At 46.2% G+C, this 13912-nt stretch overlaps 1 protein-coding gene across 4 annotated transcripts in view; it reads right to left on the bottom strand.

Annotated features, from left to right (window-relative positions):
• HS1BP3 (HCLS1 binding protein 3) overlaps nt 1-13912 on the bottom strand; it is a 188895-nt gene that overhangs the window by 88393 nt on the left and 86590 nt on the right. The gene's annotated exons all lie outside the window — the stretch shown is intronic.

Raw genomic sequence — 13912 nt, 5'->3', positions numbered from 1 at the left:
GCGAGGAGTACTTTGAGCTTCAGTTCCCTTGTCTGCCAAGTTGGTAAGAAACAACAACCTCCCGGGTTGCAAAACCTAATTAATATTTGTGGACTGCCTTGAGATCCTCTGGTAGAAGGTGTGATATGAAGATAAAATATTATTTTTATAAACAAAGTTTTATGTAGGCAGGAGGTTCTCAGAGTAGTTTGTTAATTAACTGTTCTAGGCTATAAAATTCGTACCGTTTCATCGCTGCAGAGATGGCGGCTGTATTTGCTAGCAGGTGGTGACACTGAGTGATACTCATAAATTCAACAAAATGAGCTGTCATGTTAAGAACTGAGGGAGCCGAGTGAGCTTTCCATTATGAAGCTTACACAAGGGAGTCAGACGAGTGGATGTAGAAACACTCCATTTTGCAGGCTAAGTAACGTTTTGACAAGTGTCATGATTCAAAGACGTTTGAAAAATAAGTGCTAAATGGTGAATACATCCCATTTCCCATTTGGGGGCGGTAAGCAACTATCTTTTTGGTCTGAAAGTAAAAAAAAAAAGAAAAAAATTAAAGTAAAAAAAAAAATGAAAAACTCTCAATTAAACCAAATGGCTTGATTGACCCAAATAAAAAAAATCAGGGTCATGCTGGCTGAGCAGCTAAGGTGCCTTGCTACAGCTCTAGAGGTATGAGTACAAGTCTTCCCCAGGACTCAAGCCGATGGCTGCCCTCAGCTGAGCCAGCTGCGAATGGGTTCCTGGGCTCCTTGGGCTGGGGAGTCGAAGGTGGCCAGACACGATGCTAGCCACTGCACTGTTTTGTGTGCTGCTGGACCTACTGTGCCTTAATTAGACCAGCCCAAGGGGTTATGAGGCTCAGGAGTTTGACTTGAATCCAAAATTTGGTTCTGATGTTTGGTTAGTAAAAACTTTTTGACGTGTTGTCTTATTTTTCTCAGTGTGAGCCTAGACAACATTTTTGACATCTTGATAATCTTCCCAGGTTGGGAAAAATGTTTCCTATACAGTCCTACAATTTTCCTCTCTGGGCAGGATGACATTATATGAATTAATTTACAAGGACTAATGGTACAACCACCCTGTGGAGGAGTTTAGACCATTGTACATGAAGGGGAGTGAAAGGGAAGACGGTTTCACAGGGAGATGACACGCTCTCGTCCCTTAGTCTGGGATCAAGTTCCATTCGTGACAGGCTAATGCCACATTGTTCTTTGGTCTGAATGGACAGACAAGTAAGAAATCCCACTCCCCCTCCCCATACCTGCTGCCAACACATTTTTGGCTGGTCAGTCAGTATCTGGGAGCAAAGGATTTCAGACATGCACAGGAACAGCCTGATGCTAGTTTACTGGCTGACCTCCAGCAAATGGCTCCAGAGTTTCACAGCTTGTACACAATCCACTGATGCTACTGGCAGTGTTTGGCCTTCTCAGCTTCTAGCTGCTTGAAAACCTAAAGGCAACAAACTATTATAGGCAGCCGTAGGCGAGACTGCTCAGCTGGGATAATCTGTAAAATATTCCCAAGGCATGTACTCAGAGCTCAGTAGCAAAATTCTCCATGCAGTCCTGTCTTTCACATCAAAAAATGGCTGGGAATGTGACTAGGATTTCAATGCTCCAATTAGGAAGAGTCAAGACTCCCAAATTTATATCCAGGTCAACCGCTGGTTTGTCGTGTGACTGAGCAAGAGAGGAGTTCTCAGTTCATCCAGCTGTACAATGGGCATAATCATCTCCTAGCTGGGGGAGCTGGGTGCTTTGCTTTACAGAATTTCCTAACAGCCTCGAAGCATGGACACAAGCACAAAATATTATCACAAACATGGCTGCTTGTACACACCATGGGGGTTTAATTGGGTTTAGTTCTCCCTATGGTGAAATGGTAGGTTTTTAAAAACACTGCTTCAATTTAGGGAGAATTAAATTGAACAACCCCCCGTGGCATGTACACAAGGGTGGGGGCCTGATTTTTACCTGCCTCTTCAGCAGTGGGGGGAAGGGAGAGCTGCCAGTGGGCTGAGCTGCCCCTGAGCTGTGCAGGGGCCTCCAGGTGGCATCTGCCCAGTGGCACCCGGCCCAGGTGGTCTGGGGGGGCACCGCAGATACAGAAGGGAGCACCACTCCCTCCTTCCCCTCCATCCCCCCGCAGCCATGAAGGCAAGTGCTGGGCCCCCACACAGCTCAGGCAGGCAGGCTCCAAGGAGAAAAAAACCCCCCAGGCTTGCAATTTTGGGGTTTTTTCTTCAGTGAAGCCTGCCTGCACAGGCTGCCTCTGGGTCCCACAGCCCCTGAGCTGCACGGGGCACACCAAGCCCCAAGCACATTGGCTTCCAGCACCCCATGCACTGGTGCACTTTGTTAGATAGCAAACTAAAACACCTCGGAGGTGTTTTATCTTGCTACATGCCAAAGTCATTTAAAGCGGAATATGCCACCGAGTGTGCAAACAGCAATGCCATTAAAGCAGTGCAAAAGGGCATTGAAGTCACTTTAAAGGCCAATTTTGTGGTGTGTACAATGGCCCATGTGCTTCTCTCTGGCTCCACACAACCTATTTACCCAACTCCATACACGTGCTTTTCATTCTATTCCAAACTGAGCCACATAGCTGCAAAGGGCCTTAGGACTTAGAGTTTGTCACCAAGATCCCAGGCAGCACCGAGCTGCACAGCAAAGATAAGAGCTGACAAAGCTGGCACTTGGAATCAAGGCAACGCCTCTCTTTCTCATTAGCTCCTTTTTTATCATTGTTATAAAGAAAGTGAAGTACTGAAGTCCACAATGGCATAAGAATGATGTTTGAATGACAACAGCAAAAAGCAAAACAGAGCAATGGCACCTAAAACAGTTATTCAGTCCAGACTTGATTAGAGGAATAGATCCCAGGTAATTATAGGCTGGTTAGCCTCACCTCTATTCTTGGCAAGACCTTAGGAAACATCATAAAGGATCACATTTGTTGGGGACCAGCAGCGGGTAATACAGTGCTAAGAGGCAACCAGCATGGGTTTATAGCAGGCAGATCCTGCCTGACTAACCTGGTCTCTTTTTATGACCAGGTCACAAAGTGCTTAGATGCAGGAGTAGAGGTAGATGTTATTTACTTGGATTTTAAAAAGGCTTTTGACACGGCATCACACCTAATTCTTACAAATAAACTATGAAGCTGTGACGTGGATTTTTTCACAGTGGGTGGAAAACTGGCTTATGGGATGCACCCAGAGAGTGACGGTGGATGGGTTGGTTTCTACCTGGAGAAATGTGGGCAGTGGTGTCCCCCAAGGCTCTGTCCTTGGACCAGTACTGTTCAATATCTTCATCAGTGATTTAGATGAGGGTGTAGAAAACATGCTGCTCAGATTTGCAGATGACACCAAACTATGGGGTATAGTAAACACACTAGAGGGTAGGGAGTGAATTCAGGCAAATTTGGATAGACTGGGGAAGTGAGCAGATCAGAATAGGATGCAATTTAACAAAGATAAATGCAAAGTGCTGCACCTGGGGAGAAAGAAGCACCAATACACCTATCACCTATAGACTGGGAAGTACCATTCTAAGTGGCACAGCAGTGGAAAAGGATCTTGGCATCATAGTTGACACAAAAATGAACATGAGTCACCAATGTGGCGAGGTAATAAGTAAGGCTAATCGCACTCTGTCTTGCATGAGCAGGTGCATAACGACCAGATCTAGGGAGGTTATACTTCCCCTCTCTGCAGCATTGGTCAGGCCACGGCTGGAGTACTGCATCCAGTTTTGGGTACCACCCTTCAAGAGGGATGTGGATAACTTGGAAAAGGTTCAGAGGAGGGTTACTTGTATGGTTGAGGGCCTGCAGATAAGATCCTATGAAGACAGGTTGAGGGACCTAAATCTCTTCAGCCTCCGCAAGAGAAGGCTGAGAGGTGATCTTGTGCCTGTCTACAAACTCATCGGGGGGATCAGCTGGGAATAGGGGATACTCTGTATTAGGCTACAGTGCAGTTTGAATCTGACATGCCCACTGCAAACATAGCTGCCAACTAATTCTCTACTGAGCATATGCAAATTTAGATGGTTGATATCTTATAATTCAGCCAAATTTGGGCAGATTTTTTTAGGAATATGGTGCCCATACATCCTTGACATCAAGGTGACTCCCTTTACTAAATTTCTAATCCCTTCTCCAAAACACAGAAATGCTAAAAGTTCTCAACTAAAAAGCTGCAAGAAGAAAATTATTATGGGTAAAAAAAAAGTACTTTTCCCTCCTTTTGTTCTTTGAAATGGCTGAACTGTAGAAAGCAGGAATGTTCCCAAAACTTTGGCCTCAAACATATACGCAGCACATGAAATTTCAGCCTGAGTGGCTAAAGTTTGGTAAAGTGCTAAGGAACGGAGAGTCGGGTTTTAAAATGGAATTGCTATAGGAGGTGCCATTAATATAGGAGACGCTAACTCTTCTGCCTAATAAATCATAATTGTCACGCTTCCATTGACCTAACTGGGTGCAAAAATCAGGGTGTTGCTTTACTTGCAACCCCTTCCAATTTGTATTCACTATGCTACGGGGAGCCTCAAATGATTAGCAAGCTCAGATCAAATTAAACCAGGATTCAGATTCCAAAATCTTCGATCGCACAGCTTCTACCAGCCGTCCCCCTAAAGAACAAAAAATAATGAGGTTGGATGGAAAAGAGCAACCAAACTAAAAATGCAAAGTATAATCAGAACCACCAAAGGCAACTTGGCATGCTTCAGTGACCCAAGTGTTTCAGCTTTACATTAAGCTTTGCTTTTTCTGCTGCTGAAATGTGTAGCTATACTCTTAAATAATGCCTCGTTAGTCAACATTTCATCATTCGCAAAACGTATTTGTAAAGGTCAAGACCACTGCAGCATGCGAATGGGTTGTTTTCAGCCTGTGGGGAGCAAACATGCCATCACTAGACTGCTGGGTTTGAAAACATTGCCATTTTAAGCAGCCCGTGCCTCCAAGTGTAATGCATGTGTTGCTAGCATCGTCTAATTTTTACAGGGTGACACCATTCTGATCATCTGAGACAAATCGTAACACTTGAGGCCTGATCTAATATTTGTATGTAATATATTTTTTCCGGTTGATCAGTTTGAGAAGAAGCACTGTGCTTACTAATTCTAAGAACAATACAAATAGGTTTCCAAGGAGAGAGATGTGTAATTTATGAGACTTGAGGATGGCACCTGTGGCTTTTGCTGTGACAAATTCTTTATGCTTCTGAGAGAAGCTGTTCTTTTTTAAAAAAATGCCCTTTTCTTTGTGCATTTTATAAGAATTCTGAAACTGGTCCAATAAATCCTTTATCCTCAAAGATCATTGTTCTTCAGACTTAAATGACAGAAATGTATGTGATTAAGGGGTGGGAGTTGGGTGTAGAAATATAAAGAAAGGTGACCTGAAAAGGATTTTTAAAATATCAGGGGTGTGCCCTTCACTTGTGTCTTTGTAACATAATAAAGAAAGCCTTTGGGGGGGGGGGGTGTTTCCTCGCATTTTTAAAGTTATGCTTTCCTGTCTTGCATGGATTGTGAAGTGTTGGGAGTACCAAGTCTTTAACAAAGACATCTTTTCTCCCATGCATCATTAAACACGTTGGAATTAAATAGGTTTTGCTGCAAACCTACTGTAGACCTATAGCAGTATGAAAAAGCCCGTGTCCTATCATAACTCATCTTTCATGCTGCTAATGGTAATGCCCAGTGGCCATCGAATCTTCCTGAATTTCTAACAGAAGAAAGAGGCAAAAGATATAGATAACAATTTGGGGGGGGGGGAAATATTTCAGGTCATCTATACCTTTTGTATATTATAATGAAGCAGAAAACAACAGGAAAAATACAAGCCCATTTTGTACCATATTTACTCAAATCTAAAATACTCCCCCAGTAATTAGATTTTATATATAGAACATTTATAAAATTGTTATAACTTTCAAGTATCAGAGGGTTGTCTTGAGTTCATTCCCTACCCCCTCTGCTATAGCAGGGAAAGCAGTGGCTGTGGGGCTTGGGTGGCTAGGAGGTCAGGCAGCCCCCTTGCCATCTGGCCCCCACTTCTTCCTCCTGCAGCCTTCCTGCCTCCCTGCCACTGGCACCCTCCTACCCCAACCCCTACAGTTTACGCCTTTCCCTCTACTCCCCAGTCGCCAACTCTTCCCCCCACCACACTGCCCAGTCTCTTCCTCCCTCACTTCCCAATCTCTGCCTCTTCCCCCTCCCCACTTACTGTGGGATGCTGATTGGGCTCTATTCTCTTCCCAGAAGCACAGCACGCAGGTGGAAGCACAGCCCTTGCCAGGCCATGCAGCAGTGTTGGCACCATGAATTGGCTGGGCAGGAGATGGCGTTTCCAAGTGCTCTGTGCCTGGGAGGGAAGCCAGCCTGAGCTGGAGTCGAGCTGCACCTGACAGTAAGAGGCATGGGGGCAGGCGGGGGGCAGAAGCTGAAGAAGCCAAGCAGAGGGGGGCAGGAGACAGCTGTGATTTGACTCTGGCTCAGGGCCACAGTCAGAGCCACAGCGGCTGCCCCCCAACACACACATATACACTCAGTATGTGAATCTAAGATAAGGGGCTTTTTCATGCCAACGGGAGGGGAGTCAACTTAGATTCGAGTAAATATGGTCTTTCGTTTCATGTCACCTCAGAGGTTCATAATTCAGATCGGAAACTGATCCGATTTGTTTTCCTGGCTCTGCTATATGCTCCTAGGGTGGGCCAAGGTGGGCACCCTCCCTGGGCATCAATGGTGAGAAGGTGCCAAGATCTGTCCCATTGGGAGTCTTTGCCATAGGAGTGGCAGCTCTGCATTGCTCCTGCCCATCCATAAGAGATAGGTAGGACATTGCTGCATTGTACCAGGGGGCAGGTGGCGAGGGGAATGGTGTTCTCTCCCCAGGAGCCTTGCAGTTTTATGCCCACCATGTATGGGGGGGGGGGTGCAGAGGGGAGAGGGAGGAGGGAGCAAATGAGGTATCAACTCGCAGAACTAAGCTACAGGGCTGCTGGTGCTCTATGGAGCTGGTGCTGCTAAAGAAAAGCCTTCCCTCCCTCTCTCCCATGTCTGTCTGTCTGTCTGTTCTCCCCGTCCAACCCACCCGGCCCCAGTGGTAGGCATACCCCATGGCCCCCCTTTTTCTCCCTGTGCTCTGAGCCCTGGATGAGCTCGTTTCCAAGGGAGGTGCTGCTGTCTCCTTCCTTGGACGAATTTAAAAGGAGATTGGACAGACACCTGGCCGGGGTCGTCTGACCCCAGCACTCATTCCTGCCCAGGGCAGGGGGTCGGACTTGGTGATCTAGTAGGTCCCTTCTGACCCTAACATCTATGAAACTATGAAACTATACTTCTCCCTTTTTAACTGGCAATGTTAAGCAGCCTTAGGCTCTCTCTCATTCTTACCCCTTTCCTGATATATTCAAAGTGAAGCTTTAAATACATCAGGCAAAAAAGGAACAGCCTCCAAGGAGGGATTGAGAAAGCCTCCTGACCCCAGGAAGCCTATGGTGGTGTTAGGGAGGTGGGAGATATGGACTTGCATCTCCTTGGGTACAGGAAGGATTTGAATGAGGTCTTTCATGCCCTGAGTGCCCTGTGGGACTGAATTGAGTGTGCACAAGTGGTGTCTCATCGCAGCGGCCCTGCCCTGAGGGGTGTGGGAGCAACACTCAGGAGCCTTCCAGCAAGGGCAGCCTGGGCAACTATCCCCTCCTATATCTACCATCCTAACCCTTTGAAGAGGGCTCTGGTTCCCAAGAGTAGGGAGGTCTCACCCTGAGGCATTAAGGACAAGAGAAGGCTTTAAGGAACACTCTTGTGGGCAGCGTTTCCTATTAGCTATGACCCTTCGCCTTCTGTGCCTCAGTTTCCCATGTGTAAAATGGAGATAACAGCACTTCCTGCCTCCCATCCTTTTCCTTATCATTTAGATCATACTCTCCTTCCCTTTCTAGATGTTTGTACAATGCCCCACCCATGGCCAATGCTATTGCAATTCAAATAATAACAATATATTTGCTTTCCAAGGGTGCTGTAGCGTTGCCATTCTGTAGTCCCTTCTAGCCTAGAACCACAAGGAATTGTTATAAAAATACAGTTCTTCCAAGAAAGAGGCTCTTGCTTTCCCACTACACTCTTCTTCTTATCTGAAAAGTGGGTGAGCCATGAAACACATATTTGTTACATGCAGTTAGTAATTAGCTAGAAATAGCATAGAGAAAAAGGCACAGCATTAAATACAAACCCACACAATTAGTCTGATAGCATTATAAATCCCTGACTGGTTATTTTTTGACTGGGACAAACAGAAGGAAGAAAAACTTGGAAAAGAGAAATGGGTTTAAGAAGCAGCGTTAGATGTGAACAGTACAGACTTCATTCGGTGCAATTGCCATATGAAGCTCTGGCAGGCATGGGCCATCGGTAGGTCACCAACTTGGACGCTAAGTCAAGTTAATGGAGTCATTAAAATGGGTCGGTATCAACGTATTCAGCTTATCACACTGTTTGATGACGTAGCCTACAGGATGGAAACCTCTGTCAGAATTATCTTGGCCAATGTATATCTGCTCGTCTCTTCGTAGGCCTGCAAGAAGCTTTTTAAAATACAGAACTAAAGTGCCCCCCTCGATAAGAGCTTCCTTCCCTTTGTGGATTTTTCCCTCTTCAATAAATACCTGGGTTCAGTAAGGCATCCCCATCTATAGAGAGAATGGATAAGATTGAGTGGTCCTGTCCCTAGCCTTGTCTCTCTCCTGTGGTTAGGACACTCTTGCGAAGTCCGAGACATGAACTTGAACCTCCTCCGCCTGAAGAGGGCCCAGAATCTCCACCTCTCACATAGGAACTGCCTGAGACACTAGTCTGTTCCACAGGTGCTGGTTACACCACCTTCACCTCCCACAGTCATCTTTAAAATATATATATTGGTATAGACAGAAATGGATCCAGGATTTTCCATGGGGGGTTACAGCTGAAGGGACCGGTGCTGCAGGGGTGGCTGCATCCCTGCTCCCAGCCTCCACCCTCTACTCCCCTCAGGGGGGCAGGCACCCAGCACTGCAGGAGCACCTGAGGACTTAAGTCCCAGGGAAGGTAAGCAGTTGCCTCCTCCCCTCCTTGCTCAGAGACACATGTCCCCCTTCCATCCCGTCTCTGCCCCTTCCCGTCTCATCTCTGGCCCTCTACTACCTGCCACTGCCAGGTAGTGCCGCTGCCCTCTACCACCTGCTGCTGTCCTGGGACTGAGATGGGCTCCTGCTTACTCCATATAGGGTGCATGGGTGCTGCATGCACTGGGCAAGGGGCACATTCCTCCTCCCTGGGCCTGCTCCTGGCACAGGGGAGCAGACAGGCAGGAGGAATGAGTCTGCCTGCTGCCCCTGCTGCCACACTCCTGAGCGAAGCGCATTCCCCATGCAGCCCAGCTGTAGAGCTCCACTTGCCTCCTTTTGTTGTCTCAGTAGTAGGTGGAGGTCAGGGGGACATGTGCCTTTGAGCACAGAGGGGAAGGGAGGGAAACATGGTTATAAAGGTGGTGTGTGGCCACACCACTGCACCCCTCTGGATCTGCCCCGGGGCATAGATAAGCCAACTCTTCATATCCAGAGATGAGTGGAGTGGTCTCCAGACTGTGAATCTCAAACTCATGTAGGTGCCTGTCAGGGTTGCAGGGAGACAGCTAAATGGTGGGGAGAGGTGGGATTTCAGCCCGGCTGGCCTTTCCTATTGGTTAATTTAGATGTTCCTCAGAGCAGTGCATTGCCCATTGGGAACCCCACTCCTACATGTCTCACTCTCCCCATGCACCGAACACAGTGTGGACACTTCTACTCTCTGCCTTTGTGCATCAGGTCCTTACTCCTTTTTCTCCAAAAGGACAACCTCACACTTTTGTAACTGAAACTCCCACTTTGCTGAGAGCCAAGCTTGTGTTCATTTTACCAGCACAGAAGGGGCTTGCTTTAGCTGACCTACATGTTGAGTCTCCAGACTGGAAGAAAATGAAGCTGTCATGTCATTCCCCATTTTAAGGGGCTTTGCTTCTAGGTAGAGCATTATGACCAGAGTCAGCCAGTGATTTTTTGGCACAGCAAACTCTTTCCTTGGACTTCCCGTGAAGTAAAAGGGCAAAAGAAGAAAAGACTAAAGCTCAGAAAAAAAAGAAATAGGGAAATAGACCACAGAAGCCAAATCTAGCGGAGATCATTGGCATTTGTAAAGAAGTGATTATTTTTGTCCATATTTCTTATATTGGGACATCATCATAAGCTCTTCTGAGGTGAAATCACTGCATTAATAATTGCCCCAAACAAAACAATCTATAAAAAAAAACAATGGGAAGTTTGGGAACATTACATTTCAATTCCCATGGCAAACTTGAACCACACACAGAATTATAGGAAAAGAGGGGGAAGTGAAGTTTGAGTAAATACAGAACCATAATGGCTTTGTGAAAGATTAACCCCCTCCCCCAACAAGATTTAAAAGATGATTTAGCATATCTTACAACAGAAACATGTAAGGCTGCATTCATTTCATGATCCCAAACTTAGTCTTTAAAGGGAAGTTGCTGGTTTTGAAATACTGTAGGCAAGTGAGAAAGATGTCTTCTGCAAGGCATATCTTGTCATCATTAGCAGAGACAGTCTCAACGATTATCAGACTAGGAACGCAATGTCATGTCCAATTAATTTATAGCATGCCAAATTCACCAGCAACCACCAAGCTTCTAATGATCTAAAATATATATTTTTTAAATCAGATACATTTTCTACAAGTCTTTCTTAATAAAGTAGGAAGGTGATACAAAACAGCCTGCGATAACGGACTTCCGTTACATATTGCCAATTTACACTAGCTGAGAATCTACCCCCTAGATTTTCGCTAACATGTTAGGGTGGTTTTATGTTTTGGGTACTGTCCTGATTTAGTTGAATGAAATATGCTGCTACAGTTACTTGTTCATTCTAGTCTCAACAGACAAATGCATCAGATAGCCTTCCACTTCTTAACAGGCAATATCATATGCTGCCCTTGGGTTTATTGCTTTGTTTTATTATTGCAGTCCTGGGGAATTACTGCATCTTATTGAAAAACCTCAAACACCTGAGTCCTTGAATATCCCATTGAAAATGGACTTTCCTTGATCTCTGATGTTCTATGTTAGGGTTACTCTGTTGGAATTTGTCAGACTCAGAGGGCACTGACAGATGTGCAGCTCCACCGCTTCACAGAAAGTGCCATGAGATACAGCAACACCCCTGACCCAACAGATATTCACGTGCCCTCCCACACAGTGCAGGCCAGGCAAACCTGTCTGCAGCTCCCTCCCCATCCCTTCTCCTCCTCCCATCATGCAGACAGCACAGGGGGGCAGGGCTGCATTATCCCAGCCATGCTTGTGTGCAGTGACTGACAGAAGTTAATGAAGATGTTTCGCTTTGAAGCACCTTCATCTGAACCTTCATTATATGAGGGTTACTTTGTTGCACAACGGGAAATTTTTTAAAGTGCTCTGCATCCATGCACTTCTGTCAAGTGCTTTCAGGGAGCCAGCTGCATGCCAAAGCGTCACTTCTGTCAGTGCCCAGAGACTATAACATTTGTTGCAATAGGGTGTAGGGGTAGGTGGCTACTTCTGAAATGTGTTATTCACACCTCCTAGCCAAATAACTTTGGAAGCTTCTCATCCTATCATTACAGACAGGACTGGCTTCTTTCATTGAAATCAACACAACTCTTACTATTGATTTCAAAGGGAGATCCTTTGCAGCAAGGGAAGTTTAGGTTAGAGATTTTCACACTTGGAGGGAAGTAAAACACTGGAACAGGTTACCCAGAGAGGTTGTGGACTCTTCATCCTTGGAATTTTTTAAGACTTGGTTAGACAAAGCCTTGGCTGGGATGATCTAGTTGGGAATGGTCCTGCTTTGAGGAGGGGGCTGGACTAAACGACTTCCTGAGGTCCCCTCCAACCCTCATCTTCTATGATTCTATGAAAATCAGGCCAGGATTCCTTTGGAAAATCTAATTCATGGATTAGGCCCAAAAATACTTAGTAGCCAAAGCTCATATTTACTCTCAATGGGAACTTTCCCTAGCATGTGATGGAAGGAATGGGTTCACTGTAGTGTAGTACTGTATTCATTATATTCAACATGCCCCTAAATAAAATGAAGACCTTGGGGAGGGAGGTGCCCACTAGGGCTGTGCAAAACAGAAGTGTTTTGTTTTGACCAGTGTTTCAATGTTTCAACAGAACAGTGTTTCATTTCGACTTTTGTTTCAAGTTGAAACGACTATTCCGTTTTGTTCCGTCAAAACGTTTTGCCGTTTTGACTCTGTTTCAACGTTTTGCCCATAGGATATAATGGGGAAGGTCAAAACAGGCTATAACTTTGTCATTTCTGGCCAAATTTGGATGGAACTTGCAGAAATGGTAGCCCCTTCTGAGGGCATAAATCACACCAAGTTTCAAGGAGATAGGTGCAGGGGGTTCAGAGAAACTGTACCCCAAAATCTTGAGAGAAAAACTCATGTCACGTGTGTGTGTTAAGCCACAGCAAAGTAAAAACTGCAGGGATGGTGGCCCCTGCTGAGGCAACAAAGCCTGCCAAGTTTTTAGGAGATAGGTGCAGTGAGTTTGGAAAAACTGCACCCCAAAATCCTGAAACGAAACTCATGTCATGTGTATGTGTTAAGCCACAGCGGGGTCAAAACTGCAGGTATGCTAGCCCCTGTGGAGGCCACAAAGTCTGCCAAGTTTCAAGGAGATAGGTGCAAGGGAAACTGTACCACAAGCAAAACTCACAACATGGGTGACACTGTGTGTGTTAAGGTGCAGCAGGGTCAAAGCTGCAGGGATGGTAGCCCCTGCTGCGGCCACGAAGCCTGCCAGCTGTCAAGGAGATAGGTGCTGGGGTTCTGGGTTGTGGGGCCCTGCGAATCTGGCCACAGGCAGCCAAAACTCGTGTCATGGGTGCTTGTGCAGCTGTGTCTGTCTTGGGGCAGAAGGGAGTGGGGGAAACCACTGCAGCCTGGCTGCTAGGCCCTGCTGCGGCCACAAAGCCTTCCAGCTCTCAAGGAGATCGGTGCAGGGGGGTTCTGGGGCCCTGCACCCCTAGCTGCTCACAGGCAAAACTTGTGTCATGGGTGCTTGTGGAACTGCTGCCTCTCATGTTCATACTGTAGTCAATTATTACCCCCAGGTCTGTGGTGACAAGTGATGGGGGATCTTTAGTCCTGCTGCCTGATGAGAGGCAGCAGTTGTACAAGCACCCATGTCATGAGTTTTGCCTGTCAGCAACCAGAGGTTCAGGGCCCCAGAACCCCTGTGCCGATCTTCTTGACAGCTGGCAGGCTTTGTGGCTGCAGCAGGGGCTAGCAGGCCTGCAGCTTTCACCCTGCTGAGCGTTGACACACACAGTGTCACCCATGTCATGAGTTTTGCTTGTCTGCGGCTTGCCTTGTTTTGCTTCAAGGCTGTTTAGACCATATCTGTTTTGTTTCAATTTTGCTGTTTCAACTTTGAAACAGGTCGAAACAGCCTCAAAAGAAAACTGGCGGTGAAATTTCGCCCAGCCCTAGTGCCCACAGCTGGCAGCTAGGGAATCCTGCATGCAACACCTGCAATTTTACTTTCACTTTCCCCTGACAAAGGCTTAAATGGCAGAAACTGCTATTACCATATTTTCTTATTTATAATGAGCACCCCAATTTCCAGCAGCTGAATTTTGGAAAAGGGTGCACTGTACGTGAGCAAATATGGTATTTATTTAAAGAGAACTGCGGCTCTGCCACTTACATAAAGTTAGCTAACGCCATAATTAGGAAAGGGTGCCATTTTAGACCCAAATGTATATGCCTTCCACACACAAATCCCCTGTGGCTTCATT

This window comes from Alligator mississippiensis, chromosome 1, assembly GCF_030867095.1.
Source record: "Alligator mississippiensis isolate rAllMis1 chromosome 1, rAllMis1, whole genome shotgun sequence".
NCBI classification, from domain to species: domain Eukaryota; kingdom Metazoa; phylum Chordata; order Crocodylia; family Alligatoridae; genus Alligator; species Alligator mississippiensis.
The sequence above is the reverse complement of the archived record's forward strand: the minus strand, read 5'-3'. Positions and strand labels throughout refer to the sequence as shown.